The 18,968-nt window shown below is 31.6% G+C and overlaps 1 pseudogene; it reads right to left on the minus strand.

Annotated features, from left to right (window-relative positions):
- Positions 1-347: 347 nt before the first annotated feature.
- Positions 348-18,644, minus strand: LOC120274598 (annotated as a pseudogene).
- Between the last annotated feature and the right edge of the window lie 324 nt (positions 18,645-18,968).

Consider the following 18,968-nt stretch of genomic DNA (forward strand, 5'->3'; position numbering starts at 1 on the left):
CAAATGCAAATTTATATTCAAATAAATTTCATCTTAGTTAAACATAGTTACATGTAGATATTCAATCAAAACTTGAGGATTGTCAACTACAACGTGCTTTCGCACATCATCCCAACCAAGCTTGCTTGTGTTCATCATGTCCACTTCTTCATTTAACTTTATAGGCCATCTTTTCATTTTGTTAACCACTTGCTTGATAGTAATCCCAATGCCAAGAATGCTTATCTTCACTCTTTTTGTGGCCTCCTCATGTGTGTTGGTCTTGAATGTCCTATTCTCGCCCTTGTAGCCAACTAACACTAATTCTTCCAAAATAGATAGTGAGACATTCTCCTCATTCTCTCTGTCTAAATTTGTCTCCATTTTCTTGATGTACTATTCAGCTCGCCATTACTGGTCTCCTTGTTCTCCATTTCAATATAACCTAAAGAAGAAATGCATGATTATGGAAATCACGGTAAATACTTGCATTATTTTAATAACAATGCATCTTACCATTAAAATTATGCAATGAAAAACAAAAGTGAAAAATTAAGCAAAATATTAGATACATTTAAACAAGTGTAGCTCAATAACATAAAAGAAGTTACAACAATAAAGCAAGGTCCACTACAAGGTTATCACATAACAAAAGTTACAATCAATAGTCAACTCATACCATGCTAGTTACCACTCCTAGGCGTAAATTCATTCCACATGTCTTGCGCAAGGTAATCTCTCTTTTCAGTCCACTTATTACTTGCCTCAACAATCCCAACTAATGGTTCCTCTCACATAGACATCTAGTCATTCGCAAGTGGATCATATTCCTCAGGATCTACTGCTATGCTTATGCGAATGAAGTTGAGCACAGACAACATGCCAAAATCATTCGAGTTTACATTCTTATGAGGTAAAATGAAGGACTCCTTAGTATGTCCCATCATTTCTTCAAAAGCCCGAAACAACTCTCTATTTCATTTCTTGCCTGAGCATGCTTATAATTGAACAACTCTTCACAATTTTGAGTTGGATGTCGGTAGAGTGCCCAATCTTGACTATGGTACCGCCTACCTTTGTACGGGGCAAGGAATCCTTCCCCATTCTTGTAACCACCATCAACAAGATAATATGAACATAAGAAAGTTATAGTCAATTTGATATTAGGATTTCCAAAAAATTTCAATAATAAACAACACATAACAAAAATTAATTGTTGGCATACCAACTTGGACTTTCAAACCATTTTGCCTAATTATGGCATCATCCAATACACTAGAATCTGAAGCTGATCCTTCCCATCATGCTAGTACATATATAAAGAGCATCTCTGGTATGAACCCCTAAGACATTTGTTGTGAGTCCACTTTTCCTTATTCGATACCTAGGTTTATCCACTGCATTTGGTCTTATTGGCATGTGCGTACCATCTAAGGCACCATAACACCCTTAAAAGAGCATTAGAAAATTGTAATTTCATTAAATTACATGTAATTAAAAAACACAAATTCATATTTGTTGGTGCTCAAATAAAGTATACCTTGAACCACTTCCACTTGTTTCATTGCTATTGTTTGGAATTGGTTGTGGTTTAACAAATAATTTACCTTGCAACCATATAACATCAACTAACACCATATAACAATATAAACTAATAGTTTGACTCGATCTAGAGATCTTATTTGGATACTCCTATTCTTTGTGTGATGGGCTAATACATTAAAAAAACCAACAATAAATTGTTTCTCAATTGTGACTCTACTAATTTGCACTAACCCTCCCCATACCCTAAGGATCTCACAAAGATGTGCAAATGTATTTGTATGCATTTTTAATTCCCATAAACATTTATTGTCACCTGAATTAATAAGGAAATCTATTACATCTCTTCATGACTCATATCTTGCTAACGCTCTCTCATTTATAGCCTGTCTCTCATTGTCCCTCCTCAATATAAAAGTAAATAAATAAATAAATAAATAAATAAATAAATAAACTACCCGTATGTGCCATCATCATGTTCACATAAACTCTCAAAGTACACAAAAAGTATAGAACAAGTTGCCCACCGATTACCAATTGTACACCAAACTGTCTACCTAGAAAATTTGAACTATGTTGTGCAGAGATTGATTGAGGCCTGAAAAATATAAAACACTACCTATTAAAAAAATAATAATCATAATAACAACAAAAATAAAAATAAAATAAAAATAAACAACAACAACAACAACAACAACAAAACAACTATATGCACATAGAGCAAATTTAAATGCATATGGAACATAAACTTATAAAACATAAAAAGTTAAACATTTACATGAAAAATAAAGTGCTACAAATTACCTAAAGGGCTTTAGACAAGAAAGGGAAATTTGGGAATAAAAGAATTCCAAGTCATAAAAGCATTTCAAACATTGAAAAAGAATAATGTAAGATGTTTCATTCAAACATGGCAGTGTACAATATGAGTTCATGAAGGCAAACATTTGGCTGAGGTTTGATAGATTGGAACTAATTAAAGCTAGCGCAAAATCAATGATGGAATGAGAATTCTCATTCTATTGTTTGGGGTAAATAAATAAACCATAAATAATAATTATTTTTTTACATTAAATGCATCTCATGCATGCTCCTGCACTTAATTAGTCAGCATATTCACCCTAATTTGATTTTTCAAGTCAATAGGCCCATTACATCTCGTATGTAATTCTATATGTGCATCATCTTTACATTTAAAAGATATTGATTATTTACCACTCTCGTCATTGCAGATTGTTAAGTTATATGTAGTTAGTTTGCTATTTTAACTACCAAGACATCTACAACTTTTTCCTTAATCCAACAAATAATCATCTTATTTTATTAGGAAACTAATTATCTTGATATTTTTAACTAACAATTAACAAGGTACAACATGTTTATTATAGTAAGAGATAAGAATTTTGTGATCATATTAACATAATAATTATTTTTTACTTAACAAATAAACCTAGAAGATTTTCATAGAAGAAGATTGACAAGACTCAAGAAAATAGAAGGGGTAATGTTTTGGTTGACATGTAGTTTTTGGTCAATTGTTGTTGAAGTGGGGCAAATTGACTTTTTTTTTATGCTATTCCATAACTTAAAACTTTTACCATGGTTTTGGTGGGACAGACTTTTTCCAACTTGTACTCAAACACGTTGTTGTGCTGTACCCTAAGCACATTTGCCAATTAAACAAGGGACAAAAGAGTTTGTGTTGTCTTGTCTCGTCATTTTTCGAATATCAATTGAACTTTGATATAATAAAATTTAGACTATCTTATTTTCTTTCAATTAGGTAAAAGAAGTTTTATAGTGTCCACCCTACAGTAAAGAATAAACTAGGTTTGTAGTGAAGAGAGATTGAACTTATTAGAGCAAGGAAAATCCATTAGTTCCATCTAACAGGTGGTTTCTATTTTGCTGCAAAAAATATGGCACTTACGCAAAAAAAAATAATTAAAAACATAATGTATTAATAAAAATCAACTCTCATACAAATGTTAGGAAGAAACATTATTAACATTTGTGAGATTTAAACCCTTTGTGGCAAGTGATCGTGTGCCTCTATACAAATAATCAATTAAATTGAATAATAGAGAAAGATATAAGAAAACAATAAAACTAATCTAATAGATAGACAAACAATAATAGAATTAAAATAAATAATCTACAAATTAATAATCTAATAGAAACTCTAGAGATTGCCAAAAATCAAAATTTTCAAAATTTAATAAAAACACTTCAAAATATAACTTGGAAGAAACTATGATATCAGATTAATGAAGAATTATTAAAATAATAACTAGAATAAGATTTGCCTATGAAAGTATAAATATTCTTTATATGAGGATAAAATAACAAGAAAATATAAAAAAAGGGTGTAATACCCAAATTAGTTCCTCTGCTTTTCTCAATCTACCCTTTCAATACTCCTACTTGAATTTGTTCCTTTCCGTCCCTCTACTTTCTCGATTTGGGTAAATTAGGTCCAAATTATGAATGCCGTCAGTCCCACTTTTTGGTTTTTCCGACGTGGCATTTTTGTGAATATAATATTATTAAAAAATGAGAAATAAAAAAATCCCATAAGTTATGTTTCTCGGATCCAAAGCCCTCCCTCGATGGTCCTCCTCCTCCCATGCCCTCCCCTTCCTCCTCTTCATTCTTGTAATTTTGTCAAGCACTTCCTTTGATTTCATAGAATGATCTGTCTCTAAAGAGATATGATGCTTATGATTTGTAATGCACTAATCCCCAAATGTGCTTTGGTCATCAAGTAATAGTGATTGTGTGAGTAGGGTTATCAAATCCATAGGGACTGAAGATTACTAGTATTAACTCTATCCTCATTATCTAACTAGAATTCAAGCTGTAGAGAAGTGAATTGATAAACTAAGATTCAAAATCACTAAGTACTAAGATCAAGATTTCAAAGAAGTAATAAACCAATTAAATGAAATAGGTGTTCGAAAGGATTTTACTTGGGATTATTAAAATGAAGTAATTGCAATTAACATAGATTGAATCTAAGTGTTGTTAAATTGAGGGGATTCAAAAATATATCGAGTGCTCTCTCGAGATGCCTCAATACCTAATCCTATACTATGGTAAAATTAAGTATCTTTAAATTCAACTTTCATACAATTGTAATGAGATCTAAGAAACCCCTATTTAGAGATCATAACTCTTGCTGCAACCATTCTAATCAGAAGAATCGAAGCAGCGCATCTCTAGTGTACGCTAATGATTCCTTTCATCTATGTATTATCTTAACATAGTGAATCTCTCGATTTCAATCATGCAATCACAATGAATAAACCACTCTTGTTATGCTAATTCAACAAGATAAGAATATAAAAGAACCTAACAATCCAAATGAAATCTATATTAAAAACAATATGAAAGTGAGATTATCCCAAGCTACATCAAATTTCGAACACCCAAAAGATTAGCCTTCCATTAGGGTAATGACTTTTTTGGTCTCCCTCTTCTTCTTTATCCTCACTCCAAAATTCTAGCCATCGTCTAGCCAGAAGCTTCCAAAAGCCAACCTCCTATTTACTCTTTTCAGCTTTCCTTTTATATACTAACAAATCAGGTAAGTAGATGGGCATGTACTTTGCCCATGTACTTCTCTGGATCAAAGATTTTGCTCAGCTTTGAATCTACATGGGCGTGTACACAACCGTGTAAAACATCTCGTGGCCATGTAGTTTTTTTCTAGAAAGCTTGCTGCTCTGTCTTGGTGGTTACACGGCATGTACACGGGCATTTACTTTGGCCTTCTATTTTTTCTAGTATTTTCTTATGCTCGTGCTGGGGAGTACACATCCATGTACATGAGTGAGTACATGGCCCGTGTATTCTTACTGTAATTTCTACACTACCAATACTTGGGAGGTACATAGGTTTGTCGAAGTAATAATACCCTGGTGAGTGGGTAGTCGAATCCACAGGGAATAGTGATTAGAAACACAAAGATTGCTATTTAACTAAGGTGAAGATGAATTAATAGGTGTGTCAACAAAATCAAAATGAAAGGAACTAAAGAAAATAAGAAAGAGAGGTGTAATAAAATGAGAGGAAATGGTAATCGATAGAAAGTGGGGCACTCGGACATTGCTCTCTCTAGGACTATTGTTTCAAGTGCAAGGCCAATCATTATACTTCCTGACTGATGTCTAATAAATCCTGGAGATCCTTAAACACACGGTCCCAAAACTTAAGGTCAACCGTGACTAACCCTACACTATGCCCCGGTGGAGAAATCTCTCAGTCTCGACACCTCATACTGTGCTAGGTTCCTTTAGGCTCTAGGGATGCCAAGTGATAAACCATACTCCCTAATGTAGATCTAACCCTTTGGTCTAGGCGAAAGGCCCTCTAATCACAATTAAGCCCCAGATACTAAGGATTACTTCAAAGCTTCACTCTGTTGCTCGCACAACTAAGCCCCAGCAGAGTTTGTCTCTTAGAACTTCACTCTATTGTGACCACAAAGAACTCTTGGAATGTGGAGGTAGGATAAATCACATCGGAGGGGGAAAGAGGATGATCCGCTACCTCTCGACTCACCCTCTTAACCCTCTCCAATCTAGCATTGTCTAACCCTCATAGTGTGTCACTCATCCACAAGGATTACCAAGATGGATTCTCAACCCTAGTGTCACTCTAAGGAAAAATCAACACAATAAAAATTCAAGATTGGAACTCAATTAAAAACATCAATTAAGAAAAGCATAATAAAAGGTCAAAGAAACAATATCATCCTAGGGTTTACAAGTCCAAGAACCCACTAAGGGTTTAGCTCTCCATGGAGAAAAATACAATCAACAATGAAGTCAAAAGTAAAGAGATGTAATCCATGAATAAAACCCCCTTGGTATTCATGTTGATGGTTTTGTGGAGTGGTTGTGTCTTCGTCAAGGGTTCCCTCGCCAAGCCTAGGGCACACCTCGCCGAATCGATGCCGACGAAAGCTCCCCCAATAACTATCTTCTGATAGAACGCAGTGTCAAAGGCCGTAGAACCACTCTAAAAACCTTTCCAAAGCCTCCAAAGTTGGGGAAAAGATGGAGAAATTATGGAAAAAGGATTCTGCAAATATCAGGCTGAATTGCGGCTTTATATAGGGCTGGAATCGGGAATCCACACGGGCATGTGGAATTTCCACACACCCGTGTGAATCTACGGAACTTGGTTTTTCAGCGGCCTGTGAACAATAATTGCTACAGTACTCCGCCAAAAACACTCCCGAATCCACACTTTTCATCGAGGCAACATAACGGGCACATGTCTAAGCCGTAGATCACGTCACTTCTTCAATAAGGGATAACATTAACGAAGATCTTACTAGTATTGCACAAGTCGGAATACGCAAATGTGACTACCTTTGTGCCCCTCCAAACCATGTAATTGCTTGACTGCATGGAGGTTGGCACACATTCACGTATCTTCGAGCACAATTTGTGTCTTCACATTTGTTCACTCCAAGATTCCATCAACAAAGTGCAATTGCAATCTACTTTGGCTTCCTTCCTCTATATTTGGCTCCACAACCCTACATGCACACAAGTTACACAAATACACATATATTAGCGCTAAAATATGATAAAAGTAATGCTAATCGTAAGAAAAGAATACTTCATATTACTAATACACAAGCACTTCCATGGGTGTGTACTTTGCCCGTGTATTTCTCTGAATGTTGTTCCTGGCTCCATTTCACTCCCAATTTCATGCTTTTGGTTTGAGTTATATTTATGTTGGTCTGAAAGTATAAATGGAACAAAATAAGTACCAAATCACTCTTAAAAATATTCTTGAGGATACCTTTAAGTGCACAAGATAATATTGGAATATACACAATCTAGCAATTATTAAGATAACTTGATATTGTCAAGCTCTTCCTTTGATTTCCTAGCAATTATTAAGCAACGGGTGCAATATTTTTTTCTTAATGTTTATAATTAATTCATGTGTTATTTACTATCTCAAATGTAGGTTTTTGTGAATGTATCGAGTGCTCACTGTGAATCAGGGATACTCAAACGATTATCATAATGTAAATTTGGTACTTCTAAAATTTACAAGAACACCGAAAGAGTATTTGTTTTGGGACTTCTTCCATCCAACTGAACATGCTTATATCCTCATCTTCACAAAATTTTTGAATTTAAAATCATCTTTTATCAAATGAATGAATATGAAGAGCTTAACAAACATTTTAATTCCTTAGTCTCTAATATTTCATTAGTTTCTTGGTAATTATTATTCCAATTAGATTTCCTTGTTGAGTTAATCAGAACACAGCTCATGACAAGACCAAAACAATGTCAAAGGTTTTCCACACATCATTACTAACTCATAGAAAAAACTTCAACAAAATCAAAATCAAACATAGAGAATAGAAACATCATGAGTATTATTTACATTTCATCAACTGTTAAGAGAAATATATACATTATGCCAGCATTACAGCAAAATCAAAATTAAACTTCATTGTTTGCTTTATGATTTTACTTATAAGATTTCTTCACGAGAGATTACTCCTGTTGAGCAGTGGCAATGATTAGTGCCCTTTGTTGGGACTTCGCCCTCGTTGCGATTGGACCTGCAAGAGGGCCGATAGATACCTTAATGGTCATTAGGTGCAATGAGGTCTCCGGGTAGGAGCAAGCACCCACACCTTAGGTTGCATTGAGGTTGCTGTCTTGGCTGGAAGAGGAGGAAAGAGGAAGGGAAAGGTGGGGGAGGAAGAGGATAGGCCTAGGTTAGTTGATGGCTTTTCAAATGCGATTGTGCTAAAAGGATCCCAAACGGAGAATAATTTTTGGGATATTTTATTTTATTTTTATTCCTAATTTTTATTTTGTTAATAATATTATATTCATAAAAATGCCACATTAGACAAATCAAATGACATACCTAATGCCATTCACAGTTTGGACCTAATTTACCAAAATTGTGAAAGTAGAGAGATGAAAAGGAACAAATTCAAGTAAGGGGACTAAAAGGGTAGATTGAGAAAATAGAGGGACTAATTTAGGTATTAAACAAAAAAAAAATAGAACGCTAAGCACATGGCCACCCACTATAGAACGATTAAATTCTTGGGGATGTAGAGAAAGAAAACAAAAGAAAAGAAATTTAGAAACCATCTAGGAAACAGTTTAGGCCATTTAGAAAAATTAATAAAAGGGATTATAATAAAAATAGAAAATTGATCAAGGAAAAAGAAAACAAATACTCAATTATGTAACTATTGGGCATGTGAAGAGAAAGGGCATTATACTAATAAAGTAGAAGCACATATTCCTCCCGGGGGTCGATTAGGACGTGGGCATAAAGGTCTTGAAAATGAATAAAAAAGGAATATATGAAGAATAAGATAAACATGGGATTAAACTAAGAAGAGTTGGATGATATAGAAATATGTTATACATATCATCTTAAATTTGATGACAAGGAATGGGTATTATGTTTGAAGAAGTGAAGATGAGAACGAATGTGAGTGATGTGAAATAGCCGATGGGTGAGGGCACATGGGCTAGATGATGAATTCTCTAGTCAGTGCGTAAGCCCTTGATGTATATAATGCTTATCGTTTTCGTTAAAAAAAAAGAGATGTGAAATAAGATCGCTTGTTAGAATCACCTTCAAGAGCCAAAGGGTTTATGGCCCAATGACATTAGCCCAGTGCCAAAGTGTTGGTATGGGATATTCAAAAGGTCTCGAGTTCAAATCATGTTAAATATAGTAGAAGTAAGAGGTCCCTAATTGTGGATGCAGGCTTGCAACTTGTACCCACATTGGTAGGTGTGAGTGCATAGGTTGAACTTTCAATTCTCGGCCTGTGTGCACTCCTCTCACAGCGCTTGTCACATTTCTCAAAAAAAGAAAAAAAATCACATTCACGAAGAAGAAAACAAGAGAGAGAATTAGAATATCTACTAAAATTACTTGAATTATGAATCGATATTATACTAGTAACAAAATATGAAGACAATAGTAGGGGATCAAACGAGGAATAATGTTAAAATTAGAAAAAGATAAATAGAAAATAGAAGCCAAGTATAGAGAAAAAATAGTCAAACTGGGATTCCATAAAGAAAGCCAAATAATAGATGAAGTAAAATATATAATTTACATTGAAAAACAAGATATTTATAGAGAAAGTAAATTCTTACCATGGAAACCAAAAAAAAAAAAAAAATCAATATTCGCAATTACTATAGGAGAAAAAGCTATAGAAATATACAAATATCAAGGAAAACAATGGTTCTTATTATTAATAGAAGAGAAATTAGCGATAAATTGCAAGAGGTACCCATAGACTTAAGAAACAAATACAATATGTTCATATAGGAGTAATTCACTCTCGTCATTAGGCTTGCCCAAAATATTTGAGGCTTCAGCTAAGCCCAACCCAGATTATGAATAGTTTGGGCCAGACTAGGTTGGCCCAAATTTTAAAATATCAAGCTCATGGCTTAGCTCATAGACTTGGTTCATTGGATCAATTTTGGAATCGGGCTAGGATTTGCCCCGTTGCTTTTTGATAATTTAACTTTACTTAATTATACTTTGTGATGATTTAAATTAAGAATAAAAACTAATATTCTTATCAATTAATTAGTATTATTACATATTTTACTTAAGAAAAATATTGCACCTCTATAATATGAGAGCATCCCAATTAGGTTGGTACTTATTCATCAATCATATGTAGTTTTCTCAAGTTATAAAGATAAAATAAATATAAGTTATAAAAAACTTAATTTTTCAGGAGAATTGCAATTATGATTTTCCATTCTACACAAATTTAATTATTCAATTTCTTCAATGTCTCAGTTTTTTTTTCTTCATGTATTCTTGTACTTGCCAACTCCCAATCTATAAGGCATATTATTTCTTCAATTGGTAAAGGTGCTAGCTTGCTCTTTTTGTCTCTGATAAAACTCTACCACACTAAAAGCTAATTTTGATGCTATAGTCAAAATTTAAATGGTTAGTATATCTTGAGCCATATTATGTAGTCCATGATAAGTAGTTTGATAAAATTTCCACCATTCCAAAATATCAAAAAGTTCTAATCCTTCTATTGTTGGTAACTAAAAATCAAGTTTTAAAACCATTAGACAAAATATTTGAAGAAAAATCAGTTTTTCCTTTTTAGAAGTTAATAACATTGAATTTTGGCACTTGGCCACCTAATAAAAAAAGGAGAAGGAGATGTAGATGAAGAAGATCGAGAATAAGAAACATGAACATTTTGAGATTCAATTAATTGTTTATAAATTTAATATATTTCATATAGTTTACTATCAAAAGAAAATAAAGTATCATTAATTTTTGGAGAATCACTATCAAATGTTAAATCTAAATAAGAATCAAAATAATATTTTTTATATCTAGGATTAAAAAAGACAATCAAAGTAAAATAGTAACATATAGATCATCAAAATATTCATTAAAATTTTCTTCCATTTTCACAAAAACAAGTTTAAATATACCTATAGTAGAATTATTATTAAACATGTAACAAATATTAATTAAATTCAGGATAACATAAGAAATACTAGGAGTATATATACCATATAATTTTTTTTGTTGAGGTATCAAAACCTTGTAAAAAAAATTCTCAAACAATAGTTGCATATGTCCAAACAAGTTTATCAGGCAATTTAGTATTACAATAGCAAGAGTTCTTATGAAATTCAATATAATATAAATTTTAAACTTCCTCATAACATTTAAAAATTTAAAAATCTCAAACAATAGTTGTATATGTGGTTGCTACTCTTAACATTTCATACGTAGAATTTCATCAATGTGGTAAATCAAGTTTAATATTTCTTTTTTTTCTGTAATTGTTTATCACATTTAAAATACAATATATGTCTAGTTTGGAAACCTATTAATATAAAAAATAATATTTCTTATTTATAAAATTGAATAAAAAATTATTGATAAACCATCTTGCATAATTAAATTTAAAATATGAGCACAACATTGTATACGAAAATCAATGCCTAATGGTGAATGCAAATAATGAGTTAAAAATGCAGTTGCAACATCATTATTTCTAGCATTAGCTAATGTTAAAGTAAAACTTTATTAATAAATATTTCTCATTCTTGAAGTACTTCTAAAATAGTATTTTCTAGGATAAAACCAACATGAGGGGATTCAACTATTCTAAAAGAAATAATTTGCTTACACAATTTCCAATCTTTCATTAATATAATGTGGCATCAAAGAAAGAAAACCAATTTGATTACAAGTATTCCACATATCAGAAGTTAAACAAACCCTTATTTTGGAAAACTTTTTCATAATATCTACTTTTTCAATTGAAAAACAAAAACATTAATATTGCAGACTAATTTCTTTTTAAATAATACCAACAAAACCATGTTTATCTACAAATTAAATGGTTGCTTAAAGCTAATTATATAATATAATATTTCTAATTTAGTTGTTTCTTTATTACAAGTAAAAGTAGTTCAATTGCTTGATTGATCTTTACCTAATTTTATATAATTACATATGTCTGTATTATGCTTTTTGAGTACAAGATCTTATATATATAAGAAGAGGACTACTACCATCTTTTTTTAAAAAAAATCACCGCATGTTTTACATTTTGATCTTAATTTTATTTCTTAATTATCTAATTTTTTTTCAACATTTCCAAATAGTCTCATACAAAAGAAGATGATTTCTCATCAGTATCACCATGATCTTTTTAAATAACAGATATGTTTATACCTTCAAAAATAGGAAATGTTGATTAAAAATCAAACTCCTTCAAGAAAGTAGAATTCGTCATCTATATTTTTGGGGAAGTGAATGTTTTTTCCATGAGCCAGAGTGTGAGAGTATTGAGGGAGTATGTGAGCTTGAGAATGAGAAGAAAATGAGAATGAAATTGGTGTAAAAATGTGAAAATTAGAAAAGTATTTATAGAAATTTTTCATATTAAAATAATAAAAACAAAAGATAAATGGGAGAAGGGAGACGTTGTTGCCGTATGATTATTGTCCACTCCTCCAACAACCAACTCTTAATCTTAATAGCTCTTCTAATTTATTATTATTAGAAAATAAATAAGGATGGAGATGGTAATAATGATTCCAAGACTCCCAACGGCTCCCTCCCCCAAGTTGCCACACCTAAGGTTCTTTAATTTATTATTTTTAAAATTTTAAATTTTAAAATACAAATATTTAATAATAAATCCAATGGGTTGGCTTATGGGGAAGCCCATTGGGTCAGCCTAAAAGAGTCCAAAAAAGAAAAAAAAATCCCATATCCATTTTATAATTCGAAGTTTGTATGGGTTGACCTTCGATCAACTTGTCAAACATTAGCTTTGGACTAGCTTTGGGCCGACATTAGGTCGGTCAATGGACCTTGGCCCAAATGATGAGAGTGAGTGATACAACTCAAAAGTATATTACACGCTCATCCCGGTATAGATGGTCCATTCAATATGTATCGTGGTGAAGAATGAATAATAAATAATAGGCAATCTAGCTTATTAGCTAGTAGCCATAGCTAGAAATATGTGCATCAAAGAATTAATATGTGCATTATATTTAAACTACTCAATATCTCCAATTGATTCAAACAAAGATTAAAGTATATGAATAGTATTTGTAATACCTAGGTTTTATTTTATTTTTCAATGTTAATTTCATGTTGGAATACATGTACTATAGATTCAAATGGCCCATCACTATTGTATTATAACAAGGGCATTGTAACACTAAAAAAAAAACTTTTAGATGGCAAATGGAAAAAAAAAAAGCATGATTGTAAATTTTTAGGCAAACTCTTAGCTGGTTAGGAGGGAAAGATATTTACCACATTGAAATGAAAATTTTCTAAGTAGCGACTACTGGTGAATTTTCAAAGACTGTTCTGTAAAGGCTTCTCCTATTAGGGAATGCTAGGAATAGCAAAACCTGAACCGACCCTTGGTTTTCCAAACCCACGGATTTGCCCTGAATGTGGTGGTTTTTTTTGGTTTGAGAGAGGGGCACAAGGCGGGATTGGGTTGGGAGGGGATTTTTTGTGAGGGGTTCAGGGCGAGGCGGGTTTGGCTTTAGCTTGCCCAGCCCTGATAAGCATTTATTTACATGTCTCTCTCTCTCTCTCTCTCTCTATATATATATATATATATTAGGTTTTCCTTATTCGCAAATTAAAATATCCACTCAATTATAATTATTGAGTATTTTAATTATACTTTTATATTATGATGTTTTAACTAAAAAATTAATAAAAATATCATTTGTTATAATTTTAACTTATTGATAAATATTATGTCTTAAGTGGGTTGATAAAAAATTTTTGTTAATTTCTTCCCAATTTTAATTGATTGTTTGTACCTTTACATTCATAAGTAAATAAAAAATAAAAAAAATAATAAAAAAATTTGACAGGGCGGGGCATAAAAAAACTGCGGTAGAGGTTGTGGTATTTTGAATACCTCTATTTGAGCGGGCGGGGTGTGGGGATGGTTTAGGTTGGTCGGCGGTGGTAGGGGTTACCCCGCCCCCACTCCGGCCCACCCAATAGCCATCACTAGACTGGAAGAGAATTTTACAAAGCAGCTAAAACTGTGTGGAAAATCAGGACAATTCAGAGAATGAGAACTCGCTTAATAATTGAGCCTTGAAACCAGTAAAAGCAAGTGATGATAAGAAGAAGAGAAGAGAAAAGAAAAACAACCAAGGAGGGACTTCAAGATTGTCGGAGATCGGGGTTGTAGAAGCATCATCTAGCGGTTATGACCAACACTTGGATTGTGCAGAATTCATAATTATGTGGGTTGGATTTTAAAAGTATAAGCATTCTTGATGAAGAAGAGGAACGCATTTGTTTAGATACGGAATGAAGGTGATGGGGATTAAAGAGGACATGACTAGAAAAAATCCTATTCAAATTCCAATTGTTCCGGTCACTTGTTCACGAAGTAAGAAATTCAAGGAGCTTTAAATGGGTTGATTAGAGAAGTTTGAGCCCAAGCTAATCTATAGAGGCCATTAAAGGTGATGAAGGCGTGTCACAAGGAGGGAAATCTATCATTAAAATTCTAATTTGTGATAAACTGAACAAGGAAATCTTAAAGGATGCAACATAAAAGGCACAAATCAAAATTAAGGATTACTTACCATTTTAGCTTTACTAGAGAATCAACATTAGCAAAACAATTGTTATTTTATTCCTTATTTAGTTTGACTTAATCTGAGGATTCTAAGGCTTCCATGACAAGAAATTAGTATTTTCCTTATTTGGTTTGAATAATTTAGGAATTTCAGCATTAATTTAGATATTTTGTTAATTACCAATATTTATTAACTCCTATATTTAAGAAGCCTTTTTGGTTGGAATAATGAGATTACCTTTTACCAAAAAATTGTGAGATTATTAAATTATCTTTTGGTATTTTAAAAACTATTTGAGCTTATCGGAGTTTTCATAATGCTCAATCATCGACTTATCTAACAACCTTCCGCAACTATTCATCACATCTTCACATACCAAGGTTCTTGCTTGACACAAGAAACAGGTCGAGGTTACATTCTAAGCTAGCATTAGCAAATAGCCCTGGTCAGTTATGTTATAGGTTTTGTCATGAGTTGGAGGGACTCATATCAGAGATGGATCTATATATGAATTGTTAGTTGTGGGAAATATAAAAATGTGTGGGTGGGCTGATTATGTGGTTGATTACTGTGACACTTGTAGAGGCTCTAGAAAAGAAGTTGTTTATGTTGTGGCATGTAACGGGTATTATGTGTATGTTGAGCTTTAATGATGATATTTGTTTATATATACATTTGTGATACTTAGATTTAGTATGATATGATGATAGGTTTAGATAGTTACCAACCTGCTTGTGAAATTAGTGATGGAGAGTTTGCTATGCACATTTATATTATCTATTGTTGTTTTTAAAGTTGGCTATAGATTTTGAGAAGAAATTGGATGCATAACACTTCACGAATGATGAGGTTTCATGGATGTAACAAATAATATGTAGAGCACAGCAATCTTATGTAAAGAACTTATGCATGGTTACACTACAACAAAATTACAGATTAGAAACAACTTTTTCCGTTTCTAATCCATTGCTAATTGAGTTTACAAATGGATTAAAAATGGATTTTTTTGGTTCCTAAAAATAATCCTGCATCAATGGATTTAACTTGTTAAATATTGATATCAAAGTAATGAATAAAATCACAAGCAGTACAAATAAAGTTTATGGTTAAAAAAACACAAATAAAATTGATGCTAACTTACCTTAATAGCCTGAGATCGTGCATGAATGAGCTCTAAAGTACCTTTCTTTGTATGCGTTACTATAAAAAGCTCATAAGGAAGAAGGTCATGGAACTCAATTTCGTTTCTAATCTGAATTTAATTAGAAACTGAATCAATCCATTCCTAAATTTATGTTTCTAATCACACATATTCTTGTAGTGTTAATTCTCCATGATTTTGGTAGTGAGCATTGTTCTATTATAGAGTGTTGGGTCAGATTTGAATCAAAGTCAACATCTAACTGAACCCTTATCTCCCATGCATTGCATATAGGTTTAAAACTTGCATTTTTTTCTTGTATATATATTTTTCTAGATTCAAACTTCATACCAAGTTGGTTTTATTTATATGTGGTAAATCTTCAAGTAAAGGCAAGGAGCTTGAGGAGAAGTAGCCTTGCTCAAATTTCCAAAAGTAGTGGTTTAAGCTATGAGTGGATGTTTATTTTGAAAACTATTTTAAAATGGTTTATTACTAGTCTATAATAATTTTTATTCTTGCTCTATACTACTTTAGATTAACTTCTCTTTGTTTCCTACTCTTTTGTATAAGTCATGTTGTCTATAATTCGTTCTATATTGATTTTATATAGTGTTTTATGTTTGGGCTAGCAATAAATTTCCTTGCAACCTCTTATGATGTGATATCACTGGTATGTGGTCTAAAGGATTTTTAATTGTACATGATGGTTTGAAGGTTATATTTTTATAAATAATAAAGTGCTTTGGACCCTTTTTCAAATACATTTTCTTTTACTGTGATGGTGTCGAGATGAGGCCTCATACTATTGCAGTAGGGGGTCTACTCACGGACTGACATATGAAGAGGCGATGCAGATAACTGGGGCATGTTCTTTCAATTTGGGGGTGGCGAGGATAAACCCCTATGGATAGGGGGGCACCTCTTGATTTTGAGACACCATGCCTCACAACATATGTGAACTTAGGCCAACTCCAAGACGGGTTGCAAATTTTCTTGATTTATTTTATAATGTATACACTTCATACTTATTCAAATTAGATTTCATGTGTAAAAGAAAAATATCTACTACATTGCATATTCTATTTTATAACTACTATCAGGAAATGGTTAAGTAAGTTTTATTATCTCCTTTTTCATATTTAAATAATTACACACCCTTGATATATATATATATATACATATATATATACATATATATAAATGTTCCACTCATGGAGTGATTTTGTTACTCATTTCTGTGTCATCTAATTTTTAAGGGTAAAGACCTTTAAGGTGTGTTTGATACGCAACAAGTATAGCACAAGCAGTATATAACAGAACAAGTAGTTATTGTACAACACAACTACTTATACAGTACCTTGTTTGATATTTTATGTACAACATAATTTTTTGTACTATTCTTAATTTGATTTCTACAAGTACTCGACAAAATATTGTAAAATTACTTCTGATACCCTTTGTACTATCCTATGTTTATTTTACAATAAACATTTCACAAGTAAATTTAAATGTTTCTATTGATTTCAATATTAACCTAATTAAATTTTTATAATTAATCAAATTATTAAATCATAATTATATTTTTTTTAATTTTTAAAATATATGCAAAAAAATATTTTATTACTTAAAATACATGATAAATTCAGTTAAAATGTTAATCGGCTAAACAATAAAATTTGTTAATATATAATCTTATTAAATATATTATAATCTATAATCCATATAATCTAATTTATAATTAATAATCTTATTAAATTATAATTATATTTTTATATTATATACACTAATTTAAAGAAAATCAAGTTTCCAAACAATTGTTTTTCGCATTTTTTTACTATATAAACAAATTTACAAAATGTCAACAAACTAAATTATAAAATTGGTAAATATGATTTTCTAAAATTATAATTTTTTTAAAACTATATGTATTACTTTGTAAATATTTCAATTTGCCAAACAACATACTTTATATATAAAAATTATTTTCAAAGATATCAAAGAACCAAACTATAAATTTTCATAAATATTTTTACTATAAATATAATTATTTTATATTATGTGTATCAACATGTACAAAAATATATAATATTTTTTTATTTATGAAAAGTGGGGGCCAATGTGCATCAACGTGTACCTAATATATATATAACAATGTTTTGCTTAAAAAAAGTAGGGGTTTTTTTTATTATTTTTTTTAAGAAAAAAGTGGACAACAATGTGTATTAACTTGTAAAAAATATATATATATAAAGCGGGGCCAATGTGCATTAACCTATAAAATATATAAATAATATTTTCTTATGTTCTTAGGGGGGACAGGGATACTCGGCCATGTCCTGATCTTAAAAAACATGTTCCATATATATATATATATATATAACAACTCTATTACATGAATTTTTGTAGCTATTCACAAATGGTGGTTAAATCAAGAATGAACCAAATTCAACAAATAGAATACGTAACAAAATAATAATAAAATATAATCACAACATATATAGTTTGTCAACAACTATAAAAAATACCATAAAGAGTCATCATGAAACAGAAACTTTGAGTAGCCACATCAACTTAAAGACATACATCCATAGATACAAAAACATCAACTTCACAAAGCTGTAAACCTCTAATACTATGTAAAGATTATGGTAATCCATCCTACAATTTTTCACAAAACTTATCCTTTGGACACCATTCAGCTCCCAAAAATATTTCTCATACTCAGGCCTATGAGAGAACTTGATCATTAAATCAACCTCCTCATCCTCGCTCAAACCAAGCTTCTTTACCTCTTCACCTAAGTTTCTTGCCATAGGAGGATCTGGCATTTTTTTTTAAACTTGTTTGCAACATCCAACACTTTTTCATGTTTTAGTAGAGTCTGGAAACATTAGGTACATCAGACACATGATTCTTTGTAGGTGCCGCCAAAGTATGCTCCTCATCAAGCTCTAAATCAGTCTCAATGACATTATTTGTGTCATCATTCAACCCTTCCACAACATCTACAGATGTCTCAGTTCCTTGCCCATTAGCACTATATTTACCAAAAATACCTTGCAATATTTTGAATTCTTTAAACTCCTTATTTGCATGATTTCCCACCTTTGGATGTTTCTACATGTTCAAAAAAATTG

Source organism: Dioscorea cayenensis, chromosome 13 (genome assembly GCF_009730915.1).
Source record: "Dioscorea cayenensis subsp. rotundata cultivar TDr96_F1 chromosome 13, TDr96_F1_v2_PseudoChromosome.rev07_lg8_w22 25.fasta, whole genome shotgun sequence".
Taxonomy (NCBI): Eukaryota; Viridiplantae; Streptophyta; class Magnoliopsida; order Dioscoreales; family Dioscoreaceae; genus Dioscorea; species Dioscorea cayenensis.